General features: G+C 41.4%; 1 protein-coding gene and 1 non-coding gene across 4 annotated transcripts in view; both read left to right on the top strand.

The window, feature by feature from the left end:
- The window catches only part of GNG12 (G protein subunit gamma 12), a 127,897-nt gene that overhangs the window by 41,045 nt on the left and 60,691 nt on the right, over positions 1 to 26,161 (top strand). For all 3 annotated transcript variants that reach the window (XR_004440620.1, XM_033225254.1, XM_033225255.1), the window contains one exon: positions 13,622 to 13,671. The gene's annotated coding sequence lies outside the window, so the exon portion shown is untranslated. The remainder of the gene's footprint in view (positions 1 to 13,621; positions 13,672 to 26,161) is intronic.
- Positions 17,077 to 17,137, top strand: LOC117094025. Its single transcript, XR_004441359.1, has one exon. It is a non-coding gene; the product is annotated as a U7 small nuclear RNA (small nuclear RNA).

Raw genomic sequence — 26,161 nt, 5'->3', positions numbered from 1 at the left:
GACTGGATTCTAGAGGTATTTTGAAGGCAGGGCTGACAGGATTTGCTGATAGATTGGTTGGATATGCAGTTGGTGAGAAAGGAGCCAAAAATGAATGAAGATGTTGGCTTGAACAAGGGCATGAATGATGGAGTCCTTCTGGTACCATTGATGTCCCCTGGGAGCCCCGAGAGGGGAGAGCAGTGTGGGAGGTGATTGTGGCCAGGGCACAATTGTTTGTAATACCTTATTAAGCATCCTAGGGGAGATATTAAGAAGTCAATCAGACAAGTATGTGTGGAGTTCAAAAAGCAAGCTGAGACTGGAGATAGAGATTTGAGAGTCATCAGATTTGAGGAAGAGGAGAGAATTCAGCAAAGGAGACTGAAAATACATTTCACAGTTTCCTAAGACACCTAAGGATTGGTATATCAGAATCTGATTAGGGAAGATAAGATTATCAGAAATGAGTGCGAATTTTAAAAGATGAAGAAAAACTGTATTTACATCATCAGTATCCACAATTATTCCTGGAATTAGGAGAGACATGTTCACAGGAATAAAAGCTGGCTTTGACAAATAAGATAAATAGAACTGAATTTCAGAATTAACTCTTGCGTTACCCTTCCCCTGAGCCACTGTGAACATTTCAGTTTTAGAAACTTAGATATAATTAAGTACATCCGGAGTGTTTTTTTTCATTTATTAAAAATCTAGGGTGCTTCAAGTAAAGAGATAATTCTTGTGGGAAGGAAAACAAATACATATAGGAATAAAGTATGGTCTGGGCATGGTGCCTCACACCTGTAATCCCAGCACTTTGAGAAGCCGAGGCAGGCAGATCACGAGGTCAGGAGTTTGAGATCAGCCTGACAAACATGGAGAAACCTTGTCTCTACTAAAAATACAAAAATTAGCCGGGCGTGATGGTGGCACGCACCTGTAATCCCAGCTACTCAGGAGGCTGAGGCAAGAGAATTGCTTAAACCTGGGGGGCAGAGGTTGCAATGAGCCAAGATAGTGCTACTGCACTCCAGCCTGAGCAACAGAGCAAGACTCCATCTCAAAAAAAAAAAAAAAAAGGAATAAACTATGGCCTATGCAGTCAGGGGACTTTACAATCAAGTTGTTGATGCAGATACATAAATGGCCAACAGGAGATCCGAGGAAAAGGGATGGGCACAGAAGTGGCTGATTTGACAGATAGAACATTGTTGAATGCCCTAAGCTGCCTTTAAATCTCCCTGCTGTGGTATAGTGGATGACAGATTTTTTTTTTCTTGGCTCTGAGTTTTTTTGGCTAGTACAGTGATTATATGCTTATATATTTCCCTAAATGATGGGCAATAGATTTTCTGTGTAGTTCAGAATGTATGTAAAATGGAAAGATCTGTAAGGATGCCTGGTGGAGGGCAGGGGTGCAAACTAATATTACAATAGAGGCAGCAAAGATGGCTAAGACCCAGGAAGCAGGTGGTAGGTGTAAGAACAGGTGGGTTGTACTGGATATGCTGATTTTCTTCAGAATAGTCCTCCTGTTGAGTTATGGCTTTCAGTGGACTGTGTTGAACACAGATGAGTGTTTTGTTTCTGTTTTTTAATAAGCTGTTGATCTCTTGATGATACAGGAAAAGATGAGCAAGTCCTTAGAATCTGTATATCTTATTTCTTTGGTTTTCAATGACAGAAAAATTTCTTTGCTAATCCATATTTTGGTAGCTAGAGTTTAAGACTAAACTATTCTGTGGAGTCAAAGCCCCAAAACCAGCGTGGGATACTTTATAGCACACCCACCTCACACATCTGTGAATGTGCAGGTCTTGGAGGGAGGCTCACAGTCTCACCTGAGGAGCACTTCTCATTTTCTTCCTCTGAGTCCCAAGGCCTGGGGAAGGGCGCTCATCTACACCACAAGTCTGGCAGAGTGGAAACAAACCCTTCCGGCTCTTGTTTTTCTGATCCAGGCTCAGGGCAGTGCCCTTGGCTGCATCCTGCCCGATTGTGCTGCCTGACTCTGCAGCAGACATAACCTGAATATGTCTGCTGTGATTCTGTCTATGTCTGATGCAAAGGTGTCGGCAAAAAGAGTAATAGCATTAGAGAACTAAAGCTCATGGGCAAAATGTTTATTTTCAATATATAGCAAAATCTCAGTTACCCAGACTACTCCAATAAAACCAGAATTTTTAGAGGGACTCATAGTTACATATCACCAGTAAAAAGTACTGCTAAATTTCACTGTTAATTTTTTTTTTAGTTTTCTGAGGCTAATGAAAAGTATTAATACAGTTCCATTCAAACACGATTAGATGTTAGAAATATCTTTTCATCGAAAGCTAACCAAAAATGTGTTAGAAATCATTGCTTTTCTCAAGCCTGTAATCCCAGCACTTTGGGAGGCCGAGACGGGCGGATCACGAGGTCAGGAGATCGAGACCATCCTGGCTAACACGGTGAAACCCCGTCTCTACTAAAAATACAAAAACTAGCCGGGCGAGGTGGCGGGCGCCTGTAGTCCCAGCTACTCGGGAGGCTGAGGCAGGAGAATGGCGTAAACCCAGGAGGTGGAGCTTGCAGTGAGCTGAGATCCGGCCACTGCACTCCAGTCCGGGCGACAGAGCGAGACTCCGCCTCAAAAAAAAAAAAAAAAAAAAAAAAAGAAATCATTGCTTTTGTCGGAGAAAGATTCTAAGGCACATATCTTCATCCATTCCTATGTCAGGATTCTCACCAAAGAGCATTAGCCTGGATGACATTTCCTGAGCTTCCTAGGGGTTTGCCTTTTGAATCAGGACTTAATAGCGGGCCCTTGGTCTTACCATTGAAGTCTTTCTGCATTTTCTGCAGACCGAAGGCCACGTCGCCTATTTTATTCATTACCACCCTTGTAAGGAAAGGACTGCTCTTGAAGAGCTTTTGCTTCCTTTTATTGGATAAGAACTGTGTGCCTCAGCTTGGAGCTCCTGCTGCTTTAGTCAACAGCACTGTGGCAAAAGCACAAGTATAGCCTTTATCTCATGCACTATCCTTATCATTTTCTTTTTTGTAGTTCTGTATGGGCCACTTTCCCACCATCATTCATTCTATAAAGATTTGTTAGCCACTCTCTGCCTGCCAGATATTGCCACAAAGTAATATCCTATTGTGACTGTATTTATTGGAAACTATAGTGCATTCTTGTTGTCTTCTAAACCTTCTTAAATCTGTCGAACAGTAAGTATGTAAGCCATTGCAATAAGTAAGGCATGGTAGGATTCCTAGTTAACAAAGATATATGAAAATATGTATAGTACTCGTCCTGTGTAAGTAAACTAATTTATTTTAGGAAGATTTTCAATGTCAGAAGTTAAAGCTGGCCAGGCACAGTGGTTCATGCCTTAAATCCTTATGCTTCGGGAGGCCAAGGCAGAAGAATGGCTTGAGGCCAGGAGATTAAGACCAGCCTGGAAAACGTAGCAAGACACTATCTCTTAAAAAAAAACACACAAAAACTAGCTGGGTGTGGTAAAGTGACCCTGTAGTCCCAGCCACTAGGGAAACTCAGGAGGATTGTGTGAGCCCAGGAGGTAGGGGCTGCAGGGAGCTGTGACCTGATCACACCACTATACTCCAGCCTGAGTGACAGAACCAGACACTGTCTCAAAACAAAACAAATCGAAAAAGTTAAAGCTGAAAGATTATTTGGTTAACTTTCAGTTAACAACAACAAGTCCTAATTTCAGAGGACTCTTCTGGCTAATTGCTGTGAAGTATGCAATTATCTGACGTTAGCACACAGATAGTAATCACTAAGCCCTCAGCTAGGCTTTTGCTTTGCAAATATTATTCAGTGTAAATTATGGCAAATAATATAGGAGCCTTGGAGAAGCCACTAAGCTATTCCAAAAGGTTCCCTCGTTCAAAGGATCCAAGTTAGCTTGGGAGGTCAAGTCACGTGTAACTTTGCACCAGTTCCTATACAAAAAGCTGTGTCATAAATCCCAGTGCCCACTTCATGTACGTCACAAACTCTGAGTAGGCTAACCAACCATCTTGGCTTGCATAGCACTGAGGGGATTCCTGGGACATGAGACTTTCAGTACAAAAACTGGGAAGTCCCAGTCAAAGCAAGATGAGTTGGTTTTTCCTAGTCAGAAGCTGGATCAATCAACAGAAAGGAATATTGATAAATCCTGTCTTCTAAAACCAGCAGCTTACCTGTAAAATGGAGATAATTCTGCCATCCTCTTAGGGTTGTGAAGAAGGCCTGCTCACTCTTCCTTTGTGTTGGGTTGGGTAGCTGGCTATTGGTTTTTCCTTGGAATTGGAAACCGGCATTGACTCTGATGAGGTTGTGGCCATGGTACAGTTTATCTTCTTGCTCTCTCTCTCTAGAGGTCTATTGCTCAAAAGGGCCTGGGCTGTCCCCCCTTGTCTGTGATAACTCTTTCTGATGTGAAGATGCTAGAGATTCTGGGTCATTTCCATTGGTCCTGTGGTTTTCACTATAGTTACCTCCTTTAGGTTTTGCCTGGCTATTGCCTGTTAGTTAATAAGGACTCTCTCCACTTGAGAACTCTTTGCCCCAGTGCACCAAGCTCTTTGCATCCCCCAGTATGCTTAGGGACTCACTTCCTCTCAGGCTTTGGCACAAGCTTTTCCCTCTACCTTACTTATACCTCCCTCCTTGTGGTAAACCCTGGTCATTCCGTACAGTTTAGCTTCCACCCTGCTTCCTCCTGGAAGCCTTCTGTGATCATCCCAGACCGGTATAAGTGTCCCTTGTGTTCTCAGAGTTAGCTATCCTTACTGTAATTAGATTATGTGCCACTGGAGCTATGGTGGCCTCATGAGTTGTTTATATGACTAATTGTGGGTTCCTTGAGGGGAGGGACTATATATACACACACATATTTATACACACACATATATATAAGTGTATATACATAGACACACGCACATATATATATACATACACAGAGAGAGAGAGAAGGGAGAGACAGAGTCTCACTCTGTCACCTAGGCTGGAGTGCAGTGGCTCAATCTCTGCTCACTGCAACCTCCACCTCCCAGGTTCCAGCAATTCTCCTGCCTCAGCCTCCCAAGTAGCTGGGATTACAGGCACATGCCATCATGCCTGGCTAGTTTTTTGTTGCTTTTATATTTTTAGTAGAGATGGGGTTTCACCATGTTTGCCAGGCTAGTCTCGAACCCCTGGCCTCAAATGATCTGCCCACCTTAGCCTCCCAGAGTGCTGGTATTACAGGCGTGAGCTACTGCATCTGGCCCATAGAGGGAATATATTTTGTTCTCTGTTTTGTCCCTACCACCTTCCACATTGCCAAACACATAGTAGGTTCAGAGACACTTACAAGCAGCAGGATGGTGGAAGAGCCAACAAGCTACAGACCCTCTTCATCTACAGTTTTCTTTGGCCTTGCTCTGTGGCTGTCTGTCATTGTCCCTCCAGTTCTCCTTGGGAGACATAGCTATGCTAGATCTTTCTTAAAAGACCCCAATCCTCTCTATCTGGGGACCACTGTCCAATTTAGTGTTAGTTACTAATTTGTCCCACAAGGCACTGGGCACGTTATGGAAATACACACGAAACAGCTAACCTCAACTGCCAAGGGTTACATAAATATCCGCGGGGAGATACAGAATCTGAAAGTATTGTGTAGGCTGGGGTATTCAGTTTTGTTTATTGGTATATATACGGAATAAAAATGTTTCTACTGTAACAGGTATTTCAATAAAATGTTAAATCATCCCCAGTTTTGAAGGTCTCATGGCTGACAGGATATACTGTATTAAATTGTAAATTTTGGATGTTTTCATTTCATAATTCAATCCAGATTATTTCTTTCTCCCTAGTTAACATTAATCATTTCCTGTGAATTTTCCTAGTATTAGGAAACAGATGTCCCATATTTTTATCTGAGTTTTTCCCAAATGCTGACCAAGACTTTAGTGCTTGTGTGCTGTGTGTGTGTGTCTGTGTGTATACACAGTGAATTTTTGAGAAATAAGTTATATCTGAATTTGCAAATAAAAGCATCACCGATATAGCTACATATTTATACAGATTTGTACATGGTTGGAAACATTCTTAGACATTCTGTTTAATGTAGTTTAGTATTGTTTGGCTAATGCAGACCTCCAGCCTAAGAATGCATTAGAAGTGTCTCGTGATAGTATGCTTGCCAAAATAAGGAATGGTGTAGCAAAGAGAATACAGTTAGTGCAACCTTATAAAATGCTCTTATTTTAATTACGTTTTTTAAAAAACTGTTTTCTCTTAACTATGAAAATTCTTCCCCCATGTCTCTGTAAAACATTGAATGAGTGCTCCTCCATGCAGAGAAAGATGCCAGGTGATTTAGGAGATACGACTAAAATATGGACCGTTGGGACCTTACCACCCAGTAAGAGAAGTGCAACACATTCCCAAATATCTGTGATAAAAAGTAGGAGGTAGAAAAGGTTGTAGAAATTCTAAGAGAAGAGTGGTTTCATTGAGCCAAAGAATGAGGGAATACTTGGGAGAAGAAGTGGTATTTACGCCAGGACAATAATAATAATAATAATAACATAAAACTTAATTTAGGTTTAAGTTATTTAAATTATTTTGTCTGTATAAAAAACTGTGTGAAGGTAGATCCATTTTGTAAGCCATTGTTACAGTAAATTTGCTGAAATAATGCTAACATTTCTTGAGATCCTCCAGTGAAGTAAACATGGTTCTTGGATGCTGTGTGTAAAGGCTTTCTAATAGGAAACAATATAGAATTGGTGCTTTGAATACTAATCCATTTTGCACAAAATACATCTCTTCACTTTTACCTTGTAAGCTTCCTTTCACAAGGGGTCCTGTGACTCAGTGAAAGAGGGATTCAGCTGCAGGATTCAGTGATCCTGTCTCAGTCACCTGGCCTGTTTGGATCTGTTTTCTCTACTGTACAGGCAACACTGTTATACTCCCCAGTTCACTCACAGGGTTGCTATGACGATCAGCGTGGATATAAATTGACTTTGAAACTCAATCAAAAGCCAAACATTTTGCCAAGAAGCAATATCATACCTCTTGAGGTTTATACAAAATATAGCTGTTACACATTATTTAAGAAATGCTATGTAAATGAAAAGATACTTTCATACTTACTTGCGTAAGTTTTGGGAATCTATTTGTGGCAAATGTGTATCTTACCTGTTGATTACTGTGCACTACAAAGAACTTATTCACACTTACAAGAAAAACATCAGGTTCATAATACATGAATAACCAAAAAATATAAAATTATTGTTTTTCAAGGTGACACACCATTAATAAACAAACATGTAAAAATGTTGATCCTAATGCTCTTACAAATACAAAACAAAACAGTCTTAATACTATTTTATGTATAAAATATGAAGATCTCAGGAACTGTGCATTATTTTGCTGGTGATATTGTTGTATGCTAATAAAAATCCTTTTTTTTTTTTGAGACGGAGTCTCGCTCTGTCGCCCAGGCTGGAGTGCAGTGGCGCGATCTCCTCTCACTGCAAGCTCCGCCGCCTCCTGGGTTCATGCCATTCTCCTGCCTCGGCCTCCGAAGAAGCTGGGACTACAGGCGCCCGCCACCACGCCCGGCTAATTTTTTTGTATTTTTAGTAGAGACGGGATTTCACCATATTAGCTAGGATGGTCTCAATCTCCTGACCTCGTGATCCACCCGCCTCGGCCTCCCAAAGTGCTGGGATTACAGGCGTGAGCCATCGCGCCCAGCCAATAAAAATCCTTTTAAAAGCAAAAGCTAGTAATTCTACTGTTAGGAATTTAGAGAAGCCAGAGAAATAAGATAAAAGAATGAAAAAGCTAAGTCATGAAGCTGTCCAATGTAATCATGTTTGTGATAATAAAAACTGGCAGTAACTTAACTATCCAGCATTAGGGGATTGATTTAGGAAATTGTGGCTTTTCAACGTGAAACACTTACGTCTATGTGTAGAAATACTAAAATATTTAAAGTGAAATTTTAGAAAGAAATAGTAGCCGTAATTCATGGAGTTTGTCCTAGTGGCACTGTGCTAAGATTTTTTATCCTTACAGCAAGTTTATACAAAAAGTAATATTAGCCCCATTTTACCCGTTAGGAAATTGAGAACTAGAGATAAATTGTTCAAGGACTCGCGTCTCATTAGTTGAGGATCCGACATTCAAACCTCTATCTGCCCAATTCCAAAGCCTTTACTACCAATACCATATAAACTATGGCCATAGTCACATAAAAGCACATGTTTCTATCAAAGGTAACATGCAAAAATAAATAGCAGCACTAGGATGCTGGAAATATGGGTAAATTCCAAAGAAGCTTTCCATCCTTTTAAAACTGTGATTGTCCTTTCAGTACAAAAATGGGGGAAAAAAATGTTGAGTATAACATTTCAATTTCTTGTTTACTCTTTTTCACTTATTCTCTTAAAGTGTGATGAAATAGGAATCTATGTGTATTTTTTAAAATTTATACTGCTTTGGCATTATCAGAATACTTTTCCCCCAGCTTATCTACAAGTTAATTGAGTACATATACCACCAGTTCCTTGAAAACAAAACTTTGTCTTCAGAAACTCTCTGTAGATTAGGACAGTAGCCAGGTAAAAAGAGTTTCTCCTGATGAACAGCCTAGACCAGCTCTTCCAGCCAAGAGCCCGTCCCAAGGTGGAGATAATGAGGTGGTACCATTTGGTTAAATTAGGCCAGTTCAACCTTTTGGGGTGTGCCATTCTCTGGGACCGAAGCCCTTTACAATGGGGCAAAATGCCAGCGTTGTAACCCACTGATTTTAACCTTTGGAGCTCAGGAATGAATTTGTAATTCTTTGACACATATAGTATTACTTCACAAAGTTGATAACCCTCCAAGCATCTAATAAAGGCAAATTCGTAGGATAGACTTAAAGCATAGGGTTTATTTCCCTCAACTATGCCCCACCTTTGTGGAGCATTTACCTTTTATCCCTACAGTAGGGTCCTTTATGTGTGTCAAAAGCCCTTTTACATCTGTTTTTGCCTTTTGAGATAACATATCAGAATGAAACCATATAGTACCTGTGCTGTTCCATAGAGTAGCTGCCTTTGTGGCTGCTTGGTCACTTGAAATGTGGCTCATACAACTGGGGAAGTGAGTTTTTAATTGTATTTAAATTTAAAGACTCACATGTACCTATATTGGACAGCATGGTTCTAGACTTCTTAATGCTTTTTTGACATCCCCCCTTGGATGTCTCAAAGTTAACCAGATCACGTCAGAATTCTTGATATTTTTTCTTCCCTCAATCTGTTTTCTCCCTGAGTAAATGAAACCATCATTGACCAAGTTGCTTGACCCCCCTGTATCCACTTCATCAGCAAGTCTTAATTGTTTACCTCTGGAACCTATACTGAATTCGTCTACTTCTCTATATCTGAGGTACGTACATATCTCACCTGAACAATCAAATGGCCTCACACTTGGTCACCATTTGTTCGCTATTGCCTCTTCAATGCTCCTCCCTACAGCTGCTGAAGAAACCTTGTTAAACTCTTCATTAGGTCACTTCACTCCTTGCATGTATGAAAAAAATTGTAGAACTTATTGTTTAAAATTATCTCATTTACTTATTTGTATACATGTTTGTTTGCTTTCCCCCATTACAATGTAAGGGCCTCAAGTCAAGAATGTAATTATACTTCATTCACCACTGCATCCCCAGCACCTACAACCATCCCTGGCATTTACATTCAGTATACCTCTCAATAATAACTAAATTAATGTCATTATTTCTTATGTAAGGAGATGATATGGCAAGAGTCAATACAGATTTATGGTTTGGTTGTTAATAACAAGTGATACTGACATCCATCTACGTACGTGGGAAGGTGGTGGATTCTTTTACATTCTAGATGCAGTATAAAGGGTGGATGTTATGGCTGACTGTATTTATCTGCAAGTGGGTAGGCTGGGCCACAATCCTAATGCAATCTCTGACCAGGCTAGAGAGAGCTCCTTCTCTTCCTACAGATCTGTGTATGTTCTAGATCTTAAAACTTTTTGCCTTTCTCACTGTTAGAGGAAAGTATTCTTCTACAAGTTCAAATTCCATAGCCATTCGAGGGGAGTTTAGTTAGTAATGGAAAGAAATATATCCTGGAACTCCAGGGTAGAAATATCCAAGCCATGTCCAGGCAGCCAAAGGAGATTTTTTAGCATGTGTCTTTTCTGGCAGTCCTTGATAATAGCCAGCCAAGACTTTGGGCATGCTATTGCTTAAGCATGTTATTACTTAGTTCTACATGCAAAGTAAAGTAAAACTGATGAACTTGGAGGTATGAGCAAGTCTGCCAAGCTCTGAGTTGCTTCTCCTCCTTCTGGTACTGAACAGGCCTGGGAAGTGACCATCTCCTTGGTACTGGCTGGATTTAAAAGATAAAGTCAAAACTTGCTTTGTTAAAGTCTTTATTTGAAGATTCTTTATCCTAGTGCATTTTTATCAGGACTGGGTTGATAGCCTTGGCTCCTATCCTTTCTTTCAGTGCTATTCCAGTGTTTTCCTGTGTGTGTCTTTATTGAGTATCTGCCATATACCAAGCACCTTACTAGGTCCCGGAGAGACACAAATGAGCTAGACACATTATTAACCTGCAAACATGATTGCAGGATTCTGCAAACGTGGGGAGAGAGACCAATAAATGGAAATCTAAAATATAGGAGATACCAGAGTAAAGTAAGTACAGGGGCAATGAGGGTAGAGGGAAGGGGACCCTAGTTGGAGGCAGGCATGGAGTGTGAGGTCTAGAATCAGATTGTCTGGGTTTACAGTTTGACTCCGCCACTTATGAGCCATGTAACCTTAGGCTACTGGCTTAACCTCTGTGCCTCAATTTGCTGCCCTACTAAACGGAATAATGAAAGAACCTTCCTCATAGGATTACTAAGGGGATTAAAGGAGCATGTAAAGCATTTGAACAGTACCTAGCACCTTAAAAAACCAGCTTTTAATATTACCAATAGTACACTCATGTGCATATAATGAAATTTCAGTCAACTATAGGCTGCATCTGTGGCAGTGGTCCCATAAGACTATATAATACCATTGGTACCAACTGAATTTTTTTAAACAAAACAACGTATTTTAAAGATGATAATACCGTATTTTTACTATACCTTTTCTATGTTTAGATACACAAATACTTACCATTGTGTTATAGTTGCCTACAGTATTCAGAACAGTAACATGCTGTCCAGGTTTGTAGCCTAGACACGATAGGCTCTACCATGTAGCCTAGGTGTGTGGTAGGCTGTACCCTCTAGGTTTGTGTAAGTACACCCTACGATATTCACATGATGAAATCCCCTAAAACTTCATTTCTCAGAACACATCCCCCTCCTTCAGGGACACATAACTATAGTAGTGTATAATTGCCATTTGAATTGAATGAATACTGCCTTACTGTCACTACTGCAGAGAAGTTGTTGCTAAGCCAGTCAAGAGTATTCACACAGGCTTCCCAGAGGTGGTGACTTTTGAACTGAGATGTGAAGACCCACTGATACTGTAGGGAAAGGACATGTTTGACAGAAAGAACAGAATCCACAAAGGCATAGAGGAGTGAAGGGGGCAGGGTGTGCATTTTGGGACCTGTCAGTGAGACGCCTGAGGGAGAGTCCAGGCATGAGGCCACAGGGGCTTTTTAGAGTAGTCTGAGGAGCTTGGCCTTGATCCTAAAACCTAGAGGAAGCCACGGAAGGATTTTCAGCAGGCTCAGGGCTCTCCATGGGAGACTAGGTGGCAGCCCTTTGAGTGTCCTTAGCTCTACGATGTCACTGACCAGCCTCCGTCTCTGTGATTTGGCAGAAAGTTTGCATGAGGGGGGCTGATTTTGCTCGCTGAGTGTGATTCTTTTGGGGCCTGTGGATTAATAAAGTGAAAAGGATGTGTTTTCTTAATTCTTTTACTTGATTCTTCCTAACTTCTTACCCCTGCTGAGACAAATATAGGGATACCTATCTAAAAGACGCGTTTGAGAATCTTTCAGCATCTGATGAAAGCACTAGGCCCTTCCCTCAGAAAAATCACCAAAAGCAGATTTTCCGTGGACCTCACATTAACCTCCCCGACCACCACCACCTTAGTCATCCAGACGAACCTCCAGACCCAATGCAGCCTTTTCGACCCCACCTGCTATGGTTTTTGTGCTCAGATCCCAAATTGTTTTGAATTTAATTTGCTAGTGCATCCAGTAACTGTTCCATCTGCCATCACTGCTATTATCTAACCATGTTATCATGAGAGCAGACTTGGATCATTTGATGGTTATAATTAAAACTGAAAGTAATTATCTTATTTTGAGCTGTTCAAATTTAATTGAGAGGGTAGTGGGTAAAAGCATGGACTCTGGAGGCAAACGACTTAGATTTGAATCTCATCCCTGTCACCGTCTCACGGTCTTGTGTAAATAGTGTAACTCCTCTGTGCCTCAGTTGCCTCGTTCCAAAATGAGAATAATATATTTACCTCATAAAGTTATTGTGAGGTTTAACTGAGGTAACACAGGGGCATGCCAAGAACAGTTCCTGGCACATAGTAAGTGCTATATATAAGTATTTGCTGTCATTTTGTCTGATTTCTGTTAAAATGACATCATGAAATGGGAGTAATGATAGATGACTGAGAGAAGGAAAATAGGTGAATAAGATCTTCATATGCGTCAGACTTCTTGAAGTCTTACCAATACCTGAAGACCAAGAATAGTTCCCTAGACCCGTGCTGTCTAGTATGGTAGCCACTAGCCATGTGTGGCCATGGACTACTTGAAATGTGGCTAGCTCAAGTTGAGAGGTACTGAATCTTGAAGATTTAGTCTAAAAAAAGTAAAATATCTTATTAATGATTTCTGTATTATGTGTTACAATAATACTCTAGATAAATTAGGTTAACTTAAATATTAAAATTAATTTATTTTTTGCTTTTTAAATGTGGCTACTAGAACACCTAATATTATGTTCTAGTTATTAAATGTACTTTATTATAATTATGTATATTTAGAATTAATATATAATACATAATTTTATATTATTAATCTAATTATTAAATATATTTAATATTATGTTGTAATAGTATGTGGCTTGGGTTATATTTCTATTGAACAATACTACCTTAGGCTCATTATTATCAATTAAGATAAAAATCTGTGTTTATGTATATGATCAGATAGCCACTATTAGAATGTCTTGTACACTCTTCCTCTGCCCTTCAAGTTATGTTGGACCACCAGTGTTTTAGGTGGTGTCTTAGAGGGAGCCATGGCTGGGTCCTAGCATAAAGAGATTGAGAGACCAAGGTAAGGGCAACAGCTAGAGAGGCTTCCCCTGACTTGGAGAGGTTTGGAAAAAACACTACCATTTATAGTTACACTGGCCTCAGATTTTGAGCACTCCCCAAAGTAGATGAGAGCATGCTCTCTCTATTCAGGAAGTTAAACCATGTTGGCAAAAAATGTTCCCTCTTCCATCAGGAGTCAGAAAAAGCTTTGTTCATCTTTCATGAATAAATGCTCAACGTTATGGCAGTCACTTGGGATCGAAAGCACACCCTTTCCAAATGTGATTTACTTATGGAATGTTTATTTAATTCTATTTCAGATTCATTCCACTTAAAACCTGAAAACATTGGACCACACAAAGTCTTACTGGTAAGTTCTTCATTTCTTAAACAAAGTGACTGTTTGACTTTATTTTTGAGATGACATTCACACTTCTAGGTTAGATGCTTCCCTACCAGTGATATGATGAGATGTCTATTTATTTGTACTTTTCTTTAATCTCTATAATGATTTATGATGTTTCCATGCCTTAAAAAAACAGAGCAACCCATGTTCCTTTGTAAGACCATGGGCAGGATAAAGATCCATGATTACATGCCAAATACTATTAAAATAAAAACTTTTTTGGGTAATGAAACTATTTCCAGGCCCCTGTTGATGGTCTGCTTGTTTCAGGCAGTATCCAAAACAACAGAGTGTTATTTCAGCCAAGGAATTCAGACAGTCCCTTGTAGTGTGTTGTAATGAAAATTGGCTCACAGCTACAACATAAAACATACTGGGGCTCTACTCTTTATTTCTGTATTTTTTTCTCTCACCTCACCTAAATGTGATTATTGCGAGGTAATAGTTCTGCCATGGTAGAAAACTTCCTTAAGAGCTAGGAAAATAATGTACTTTTTAAAAGTGAGAAAGCTTCTGGGGCTTCAGGTAGCATCACTCCCTAATATTGTGGCTATTTGCAATGTGTATCAGTTATCTTATGCTGCATAACAAACCACCCCAAAATTTACTGCCAGCATTTTGAGTCAAAATTTACTGGCTCAAAATAACAATGCTTTATTTATCTCACCATTCTGTGGGTTGGTGATTTGGGCTGGGCTCAGCTACGTGATCCTTCTCCTTTCACCTGGGACTATTCATGTATCTGCAGGTAGCTGCAGGTCCATGTCAGCTAGGCTTTGTTTCTTGGGGTCACTGACTGTCAGGTGGAGTGTTAATGATGGCTAAGCCATGTATCTCATCATCCTGCAAGTTACCCTAAGTGCATTATAAATTATAAGTATAATTAAAATGGATTAATTGATTGTGGATCTCCAGTCGGCCAGTGTTCTGAAAAGGGCAGTAGCCTGCTTGGTAGAGGTAAAAGGAATAGACAGTGAGTGATCAAATGGTAGTGGTGGAATTAACAATAACAGCAACAATAGTAATAATGAGTACCTACTGTGTATTGAGCACTGTGTGCCAGGTACTGTGCTGCCTTACATAGAATTACTTGAGATTTACAAGAAAAATCTCCTTTTCAATTGCTTTTGTACTACTTTTGTAGTATATTCCACCTTTAGTGAATTACTTCTATGGGGTTTTTCCTCTTCAAAATGCCTGGTTAAAATGTACCTGTCCTTGAGAAAGAAAAGACACTGCACTCTTATCAACTGTTGACAACATACAGTCAAGCACAAAGTTCTAGAGAGAGGTGGAAGGCATTTTGATTTGGTGGGAGGAGTTGAGGGAGGGAGAGCAACCAGTAGCAGTAAAGAGAGAGTAGGTGTGGATGCTCAGGAATGGCCCAGGGGCACTGGCTGCCCATGGGGGATGGAGGGTAGGGAAGGTGAGCAGGAACACAGGATCCAGGGTAGGGAGAATGAGATACTTGCTGACTTGATAAGTTGGCCCAGGGCTATTCCTGGTTCAAGGCCATCACCCTGTGGCTGCCACTGCATGGCAGCATTTGTAAAACTTTCCTCCACTCACCATCTGGTTTGTTTCCTCTTATGTTGATTACTGTTGATCTGATGTATGTACCTGTCTTCAAAGATTTTTGAGATGGCCTTTAAACATAGGTATAATATAACGCGATTAAGAAAAATAAGGGAGGAAATCTGTGGAGAAGGAAAAGTGGGGTGAAGTCAGAGATAAAGTAAGGCCCCAGTTCATGGGAGAGAGGCTGTTCATTTGCTGTCAGGCCCCAGAGTCTTACCTCTGAGCTTCCAAGCAGTCAGTACAAGAAGGAAAACATGCTCCGTTAACAACTTATGGTAACTGGAAGGTAAAAGCACACGAGTTACCCAGAAGAAGCAAGGTTGATCATGATTCAAGGCTCAGAGAAATGTCTTCAGGGTGCTCATAAAGCGAATGCCACACAGAGTGGCCGACAACATCCCTGTAGGTAAAACAATGAGGACTGCCTCTGTGCAGGCGAGTGACGTGACAGTTGAGTGCAGTCCAAGAGAAACCCCTCTAGTTCAGGTGTGCATTTCTCTGTTGGTCTTGCTTAGTCCAAGGATTAAATGTAATTGTTTCAACTGAAATAACAAATACATATATTCACAACCCTCCTCCCCTTCCCACCTTGTAATGGACTTCAGATTGTCACGGCTGTCTTGATGCTGAGCCTTGGCATTTTAGTTATGGACCAGATTGGACACGTGAGTTGAAATCTACTTACCATCCCTGTTCTGAAAGAAAAACAAACAACTTCCTGATAGTGCTCTGTGAATGTTTTTTCTCTCAATTCTCAAGTCATTCTACAGTGATTCAGTCTGTGTTGTGGCTTTTGAAACACAGAATTTACATTGACCCTGCATGATCCTCTTCCCTTGCTCCATGTCTCTCTCCTTCTCTTTTGAGCCCCGTGATTCTAGGTTCATTTCTTATACTGGAACATTCAGTGCCTTTTGGGGGCAGTGAGAGGCTCATGAGACTTGACTCCAAGTATTTGATGGTAGCGAACTATAAACTAGGCTACCATTGTCCTTTTCTGGGTCCCTCCTCTTCTAATGAGTAACCTTAATACTTATTACAAGAGGTAGTATCCGATAATGTAGGGAAGGTGAGCAGGAGTGCAGGATCAAGGGTCGGGAGAATGAAATATTTGCTGACTGGCGGCACTGCTAAGATGCTGTTGGTGCAGAGAATGATAAGGAATAATGTTAAGCCTAGACTTTTTTGCAAGAATGTCATAGGAAGAAAAAATTTTAATTCATTTAGGGTCATTATCAAAGAGGAGCCCAGAATTCCACAAGGACTACCCATGAAGGGGAATTTCCTTTGGGACTTTGTTTTTCTTTAGATCAAGTTTATTAGGAGTATTTTGGTTGCAAGCAACAGAAATATAATTCAAACTAGTCTCTTGACTTATATGATTAGGATGGCCTTACTAGTAAGGGCTTCAGGCACAGCTGTATTCAGGAGTTCCAAAGATATCATCAGGCCATTATCTTTCACTCTGTCTTGACTTTACTTAGCTCTCTCAGCTTCATTCTCAGACATGCTCTCCCTTACCATGGTGGCAGAGGTAGCTATCAGTAACTGGGTTTCTGTCATTCTCACAGCTGTGGGTGCCTCTTTTGCCATACTTCTAGCAGTAGTAAGTACCAAGGAGGGACCTTGACCGGCCCAGATTGGATTGCCTGCCTGAACCAGCATGGCCAGAAATAGGCAGTCGACAATAAGCAGCATCACTTTAGCTAAGGCCTGTTCACGTGTCCCATGAGAGAGAGTAAATCCCACCAGAATTACACAGAATGGGTTCCCCATAAAAAAAAGGAGGGGTAGTGTGACAGCTCTTTTAGAATTTGTCTAGCAGGTTTCCTGTTTTCACTGGAAGACTCCCCACATTATTTAATACATTTAAAAAATAAAAAAATGATAAAAAGGAGGTGTGTTGCTACCAGAAGGAAGGAAGGAAAGATTGAGAATGCCAAGCAGATAAATTTTCTAGGTACCAGAGTCCACTAGTTTAGACATTCTTCATTTGGAGTCTATTAAACTTGAAAGGTTGGAAATTAGATTCTACACAGTTACAGACTACCTACTTCAGGTTTGGTGTCGTGATCCAGACTACCAATAAGGAGCATGTGGAGAGGACAAGGATGGGTAGCACCACTTTGAGATCTGGTGAGCAGCTCTTGGCCTGAGGACCTCATGTTGAATCCTCAGGATCTGCAGGAGTGGTTCTTAATCTGGAGATTATGAATATACTTCAACAGATCTGTGAACCTTCTGTCATTATTTGCAAAATTGTACATATGCACTTTTTTTTATTGGAGAAAGGATTATGTTTTCCATCATTATGTCACAGGACTCCATGCCTGCCCCCTCCCCTGGGCCCCCCTTGCTTAAAAACCATTGCTTCAGACTTACTCTAATTGTTTTAGACTTGGCTAGCTTAATCTTACACATTCCTTTCTTGTCTTGGCTCAATTAGTAAAGTGTAGTGTCCATGATAAACATAGCTCCTTATGGGACAGACACAGTGACATCAGTGGCTGAGCATGTTGCGTTAAATTATATGTTAAGCTTTTTAGGCACATATGTACACTTTCCACAATCATAGTTGCCATTTACCTAATGCCGGGCTCTGTGCTAAGTGCTTTACATGCATTCTCTGAACTCTGTATTTATATACATGATTATAATTCTGGGAACCTCAGATCCACCTGCTGGAACCAGCTCCTTCCAGCTGCCTCTCCTGGAACACTGGATATAAATTCTGAGTTTTTCCTCTCCCCTATGTCCGCTGTGGGGGGTCCACCTCTCTCTACCTTCCCACCCACAGATGATAGCATCATAAAATCAGAGTGTTGTACAAGACCCATAAGATCATATTTGTCAGTGGCTTTCAAACTCTGGTTTTTGGTTTTCTAGCTCAGGGACTCCCAAGGAGGAAAGATGGGCAGGACCCAAGTCCCTTTCCTGCTTCAATCACAAATTTGCTGAAAACCACTCATCCGGGACAATATGAGAGCTCACGGATAGATGTCAGGCTTGAGGTTGAGTACAGGTTCCTACTACTTTGCTTACTTACCTGTGTGACCCTGGGCAAGTTGCCTAACTTCTCTGAGCCACAGTTTTCTTATCTGTCAAATACATGCCTCAAGGAGTTGTTAGAGGGACTGAATGAGGTAGTGTCTGTGAAGTCCATGGCCCAGTGCCTGGCACATAGTCAGGACTTACCAAAGGTTAACTGTATGTAATTAATATATGGTACAATGTGACTCACGGGTCATAGTTAAGACTCAGCTTCATTCTTATCTCCCACTGTTTCTTTAAAGTTTAATCAGGAAGGTGTGTTGTACCCCATTTCCTGATAATAACTTCATCAGGCCCATGACTTTTCTGGTTACTTTTCTGGTAATGAGAAGTTCTAAGGCCACTTAAGTCAGCCTGCCTCTCTCTCTCTCTCTCTCTCTCTCTCTCTCTCTCTCTCTCTCTCTCTCTCTCTCTCACTCTCACTCTCACTCTCACTCTTTCTCTCTCAGCATGCACACACACATGCACACAGGTTCATTTTGGAAATTTGAAACGCCCTCTTTGGTCTATAAAGAGTCAGTATTCATTCCAAGGGAGGACTTCCCTCCATCCAGCCACCAAGGGCCACTTCCTCTTCCAGTGGCCTCCAGCTGCCCACTGCTCGGGTCTCCAGGTTTTGGGGTCAGGGGGAGTGTGCAGCAAGTCTTTACCTGACTGCAACTGTCACACCTGGTGCTGAGTTATCTGAGCCTGGCAGACAGGGAAAGGGACTTTTTTCTCTCCTGGCCACCTCCATGGCCTTCTCCAGGACTCCTCTGAGGGGCCTTGCTCTGGGGCCCCTGGGATTTGGGTGGTTCGCTCCTCCTGCCACTGTTGCCATCCCTCAGCACCTTCTGGTTTCCAGTCGGACTCTCTTTGGGGTCCTCTCACTCTCATGCCAAAGCCCTCTCGGGGAGAACCTGTTGCGAAGAGACCCAGGCTGCCACTCTGGGTGTCCAGGGTTCGTATTCCTTTTACCCTCCACTCTGCCATGGGGCAAGGGGACAGTACTCACTTTCTGATGTGGCATCCGCCCTGCTGGCTTAGGCAGCGTCAGCCACCTCTCACATTTTGGTTCCTAAGGCAGATGTCACTGTCAACCTGGGAACTCTAGGAGATGCATATCAAACTCACCACATACAGCTTTTGAAACCCTTTTCTCTGGGCTGGAGAAAAAAGGCTGAGCCCTCTCCATTCCACCCACCTTGGAAACCGTAGGAATCAGAGCATTACCAAAGAATCTTACTCACAGAATCCTCCATTGCTTTCCACTGTCCTGTTTGTGTCCTCCTTCTGGGTCTTAGAGCCAGCTTCTTAGAAATTTCCACATAATGATCAGATCCCCTGCTTTGGAATTTCCCATCTGTTACATCTTGAGGTGGTGGAAACTTCCACTTTAGCATCTTAACCTCAGACCCAGTGTGAGACACTTCTCTTCTTTTAACACTCTAAAAGTGGTCCTTCATCTGGTGAGGAGCTTCCTGTCTCCCTCTCCCCTCCCTCCCTCCCATATCATCCCGTTCCGATTTTCAGCTAAGTTGGAGTTGTTGGAAAGATGCTGCTCCCTCCAAGCCAAACCTAGCTTCCTGTGATGTTCTTTCTCTCTAATGGGATCTCAGGAGAGAGAGAGAGTGAGAGTATGAGTGTGTGCATGTGCATGCCTTGTCTGGGAAAATCGAACATTGGAAAAATGCGAAATGTTTAGAAAATTGGAATTCTTGCCTGGGCCTCAGATTCCAAAGTGAAGCTTAGACACCCTGTTCTCTAAGCCCACAGGGAAACTTTTGACCTGTGTGTCTGGGTGGGTTTCCTTTGCCTTATACCAACATACACCTGTATAACTCCAGCAGAAAGCTAGCATTTGGAAACGGTGCTCATGCCATTTCTCATGCTCATGACCCTAACATTGTTTCTCTTGATCTGAGAACTGATGTGCTGTGCTTCATGGGGGCATGTTGATCAGGGCTCCGTGCAGGGTTTATGAACTCGGCAAATTCAAGCCTTGCAGAGTGTCTACCTCCCTCCAAAGACCCACCCTCACTTATGTAGGTTTTCTTTCGTGCTCCTGTGACATTTGGAGTCAGCATATTTTTCTGCCTTCTCTGGTACCAGCGCTGTGAACTCAGCCTCTCTGCCAGCGTGCCCTCCTTTGTCATGTGCGGTTGGATCACTGTGATGTTGGGTCCTGTAACAATTAGGTCACTCGCTGAGTATAGGCCCCCCAACCCGTAGTGAAGCCAGCATCTCAAATGAGCAAATGACCCATGCTGGGAAGATGCTTGGGTCAGCTAAAGTTGGGGTCTCTCTGGGTGCAATGGCCTAAGAATGTATTAAATGCATTTGGGGTAGTTCCATCGTGTACTAGTCTCTTGGCAAGACTGAACATTGTATATCCAGATGTGAACCTGATTTATGTCCTCATTTTTACTGGCTGTTTACAAAGATGGCAAGATACAGCTCCCTCCTTTCCTCCCCCAGACCCATCATATGAGGTGATATTAGAGACAGAAACTCAGATAGCAGAACTCAACTCCCCTGGGACTGCTCACCTATACCCTCTTGACCTGAAAGCATATAGTGATTTCCGTTGGCCATTCAAAGATCTAGATATATATTTGAAATAACTAACAGGCTCTTAGCTAAAGCATGCTTTCTATTTGTATACATTTTATAGTAGGGAAGTGGCTTAGTGTGGGCAGATAGACTAAAGTTCAAACTTTCCTTAGCTATTGAGACACTTTGAACATAGTGGTTATGGTTAACCTTTCTGAGTCTCAGTTTCCTCATCTGTTAAATGGGCATCATATCATTTGCCTCACAAGATAGCTATATTAAAGGAAACAGCACACATTGTGAACTTAGCCAGTGGCCCATCACGTGATACATGTTCAATAAATGGTAGCTATTATCATTGTTTGCATTTAACTATTATGATGATTTCTAAAAACTTTTAAAGCCTTGGAAAAAAGTAGCCCCATTTCTCAGCCTGTTTTCTTTTTCTTTTTAATCAAATAGGAATTTGGGGGAAAATCGAAATATGTGCAATGATCTGCTTTTCAAAAATAACTATCTTGTGAAACTCACTAGTTCTTTATAGTATCGAAAGTGATTTTTGGCTGCAGAGGCAGCTTGGCATGGGGACTAAGAATAAGGCTCAACGTGTCCAGCCTCAAATCTATACGAAATACCTTTGTAACCTTGGACAAGTCGCTTACCTCTTAAAGCCTCAATTTCCGCATCAGTAAAATAGGGATAATACTGCATAGGGTTATTGAGGTGATTAAGTGAAATAGTCTCTATGAAATGTTCAGACTACATGTGGTTCACAGGACACAAATAATGGTGGCTATTATTTTTCCATTACACTCCATTTTACAAATAAGAATTTGCAGAAGGTCAGGCACAGTGGCATGTGCCTGTAGTCCCAGCTAACTGGTGGGCTGAGGCCAGGGATTCCCTTGAGCCCGGGAGTTTGAGTCTGGCCTCCTCAATGTAGCAAGAGCCCATCTCCAAAAAAAGCTTTTAAATCAAATTTGCAGAACACTGTTTTTTGTGATAAATAGCTTTTATGAAGACACTTTTATATGTAAGAAGTTGTTCTTACTGTTTTGTTCAAAAAGAAGAAAGTTTATATCTGGTTTGCTTATAAATTCCAAACTGTAGCACATGTGAAAACAAGCTACATTAACTAAACCTAACTTTCCATTTTTTTAGGCCTTGCCTCATTTTATTAAGATTTGGGTAAATGATATTGCCATCAGATAAGGAAAAAAATTGCGTATTATTTTTACAAGGACTAAAAATGTGCAAACAAACTATGTTTAGCTAAATGCTTGCAATTCAGGTCACTTGATTTTGCTCTCTTTCAGTAAAGACTAGTGTAGTTGGCACCTTTGTGCAGCCCAAGGAGGTCTGGAAGCAGGGGTGCATAACCTTCCATGGGTGGAAAAGGAGAAAAAGGCAGAGTCTGAACTAGTGAGATGACCCAAACTGGTGACTGAGGCTTGGTCAGGTAGGTGTGGAGAGCTGGCCCGTGACAGAGGAGTTTGTTCCCTTTCACAGGGCAGCGCAAGTGTTTCTTTCAATAGCTCCACCTCGGTATCTGTCTCCAGGCAATGGACAGTCATCAGCGGGTGGAGCTTGGGCCCTGTCGTGCTGAACCCATATCAGCCTCATTAGAGATGGCACCATGTTCAAAAGGCCAAGAAGAGACCCAGAGCCAGCACACGTGACATGGGGTTTTATTGCAGGGGAGAGTCCAGTGGTGGCAGGCTGGACAAGATAACTGCATGGCCCAGCAGTTAAGAGCCCTAAGTTTCAGGATCTTTCACTGGCAACATCCCCTTCCAATGCCCTGTAGCTAATGTGGTATTCCTAATTTTGTATTATATTTCTAAAGAGGACTGCCAAAATTGTATAAGGCTTAGAACCCACAAAAACTGGATCTATCCATGCATCAGGGACACACACACTCTGAGCCTTCTGCCCTGTTGTATGGTTGCCAGGGCGCTGAAACTCACATTTGATTCTCCCTTGGGAATAGGCATTGCTTGTGTGTGCCCCTTCTGTAGCTAGACCTGTGTTCCCTAAGAGGACACCTAACCCTTTCTGTAAGGGGGAAGCGAGACCCAGCGAGGAACTGCTGTCCAGGCACCTTCCTGGCCACCAGATGCCATCTTCAGGGTAGAAAGGACCCCGTTCATGCAGGAAGAGAGGGCAGGCACTCAGACCTCCAGGGGCTTGCTTTGTGGTTTTTCAGAGGGAGGCCCTACAGAGGAGACCGGGTGGGAGGGAGCCCCTTGTGAGGCTTCAACTGGCTTCAGAATTTCCCCAGTGGAAAATTCTCCTGAAAAAAAAAAACAAAAAAAACAAAAAAAAACCAACATATATTCTTGAAAAAAGTGTATCATCGCCGGCAAAACCATAGCTGTGATCTCAAGTTTGAGGAGAATGGGCTGGCCAGCCTTCAGGGCTGTGCTGATTAAGCCCTGCTCATGCTCAGCCCTAATCACATTCCCTCCCTGTTACTGCGCCGAAGGGCTTGGCTGCTTTGCTCATCAGCGCAAGTGGAATGTATTGAGAAGAAACAGGAGCGCGGAAAGGCCCCTTTATATGTGAGTATCTAGCACTGTGCGAAAATCAGGGTTTGAAAATAATTTCCCCTTTCAGTGAAATGCGAGCCAACTTCGCCCCCTAGAGGAGGACCAGAGAATTGTTTAAAATGAGCCCTCGAGGCATTTTTATTGTGCTGATTGATAACCTGGAAAGATTATCAGCCTGTAATTAGATGGGACTGTGAAGGGGGCTTGTCTAAGAGGAGTTTAGGGTGTGTGGGTGTGGGGTGTGTGTGTGTGCGCGCGCGTGCTTTGTTTTGAGTTTTTGCCTTGAGATTTTGCCTTGAGATATTATTGTAAACTTGGGGTTGAACGCTCTTATAGCTATCAAGAGTAAAATAGTTTAAATGCCACCAGACTTAAGGCTCACAGCTGTTACATTTATAGTGGACTTTTTTTGGCCAGATTTTCACCACTACTTCTAATTATGACAGTCATTGTTAGTCTTGAGTTTCCTTTCACTCCTGGGGGTTGTGGCAGACATAAAGCCCACTCGAAAGCAGGAATTTTCAACCACAAACTAGATATGTATTAGAGATCCTAAATTATAGACTTTAGTTATGTCACCCACATTGAAATCTTTTTGATTTAGTCCTGCTACTTTATTTGCATCATTTCATTTACACCTACTACTAACAACTGATTCAGTCACAGGTTAACTAGGTAGTAGTTATTTCACTACTACTTCCTATACATTTTGTGTATTTTTAAAAGAAAAATGCAAAACAAGCAGAAGGATAAAGGTTGAAGTATAAAAACCTTTCTATATATTTCATCTTCTGTTAAAATATGATCTTATTCTGACACCTTTGTTAAGCCTTTGTTAATTATTCAGCTGCTTTTAATTACCAAATCTGACCCAATTACTTGGCTTCTAATGTGTCCCCTGTAAATAAAGCCTTTATAATAAAAATGTTATCTACCATCTTTTGTCTCTGGGTAAATATGTTTATCATCTTCATTGTTCTAGATGTTCATCCCTCAAGTGCAAGATACAGTTACAGTGTTGATATTAGTAATCGTTTTAATGGGTTTTTTTCTTTGCTCTTAGAAACACTGAGCTGTACCTCAGTATTTGAGGGCATGGCATTGTTAAGAGATCGTTACTCGTGCGTCAGATTAATTGCCTGCTGGGGACTGTTTGCCTCAGAAGGATGTGAAAAGAAAAGAGTATGCATACATTTTGTAGATTATTATAAGTTATTTTTTCAGTACTTGACAGGAGCTTCTAATGACTATTGATAATATTCTTATATATTTGTCTACTTTCGTTTTTATATATTCTTATATATTTTGTCTCATTTTTCATCTCATGCAATTTTTATGAAAGGAAATAATTTTTTGACAATATAATCTGTTGCTTTTTGCCCCAAGTGTGTGGAAACCAATTGCCTGAAATACCAAACAGGCTTTGTTTGGAGAAAGATGGATATATTTTTCCCAGGTCTAGTTCCTGGAGGATTCCTCTGTGTTCTTGCTACTTGACTCACTCTGACGAAGTCCAGAGGTGATGGTAAGGCCTAGAGAGCTGCAGTTTCTGCTAAACCAGAGTAACTCCAAAGCATAGGCAGGTCGATTGTTTTTGCGTGAACACCCATCTTCCTTGCTTGTGGCCGTAACGGCCACCCCAGTTATTGAAGGAGAACGCACACACATATACCCACATGCATATACACACAGCTGGTAGTATCTTTGTGTCTTCTTGGACATCTGTCCCCTTTCCGCTGTTGAAAGTGGCCATTAATCTAATAATGTTGAGACAGTCTCATTCATTAATTGTCCCTCAAAGTCAGGTAATTGCAGTGCTGAGCAACGTCAGGATGGTATTGAAGTTCCCTCTAATTTCAGAGCATTTTCAGGCTTTCATTACTATTCACAAATTGCAACACGCTGAAATTTAGACCCTGCTGACTAGGACAGACAGAGGAGAAGGGTAGGCTTTGGAAGTGGGTACTTGGGATAGGTCAGAATAAGGGTTCGTATTTTTAGTAAGAGCAATGTTTTACAGACATTTTGATAGAATTTTGTGGTAAATGTGGTAAATGCCAAGACGTACCCCACCTCTTTCTCCTGGTCCCCCAGCTGCAGCTCACTGGCTCATTTGTCGTTCTGTATGCACCAGGCTATTCCCTGTCTACCTGGAGCACTGCCTCCGGGTACTCATTGTCGCACCAGCCTGTGTATTTCATATCCCTTAACACAATCCATATTTTCTAATTTATTTCTTTACTTGAGACCTTGATCTCACACCTAAACTACTGGCCCAGAATATACACTCAGTATTTACTGAGTGAATGCGAAGGAGTGAAAGAACGAGCAAGCAAAGAAAGGAAAATATTCAGAGGCATGACAAGAGCAATGCCCTTTATAACCACAATTTAAGGTGAAAGCCACTAAAACAGCAATGCAATACTAGCATGTCAATGTGCAAGGCTTGTTAGCCTGACGTAGAGTTCACACTCCATCCTTTGTTAGACTGCAAATTGACAGAGCTTCTTAGACAAAAGTTGTTAATATAGTAACAATCTTAACATATTCTTTTAAACAGATAAACTATTAATATAAAAATTAATAGTGGAAAGCCAATCAATAGTTCATAGGGTGGGAGAGGGGCTGATTTGGAATTATAGCAAAATTATAAAAACAACCTAAAATGCTACAACAAGGAGATGCTTGTGTAAAATGGAATTTGTATTCCCAGCTACCCTGGAGGCTGAGGCAGGAGGGCTGCT

This window comes from Trachypithecus francoisi, unplaced genomic scaffold (assembly GCF_009764315.1).
Source record: "Trachypithecus francoisi isolate TF-2019V2 unplaced genomic scaffold, Tfra_2.0 Lachesis_group12, whole genome shotgun sequence".
Lineage (NCBI taxonomy): Eukaryota > Metazoa > Chordata > Mammalia > Primates > Cercopithecidae > Trachypithecus > Trachypithecus francoisi.
Note: the sequence above shows the minus strand (reverse complement) of the source record. Positions and strands in the feature narration are given on the sequence as shown.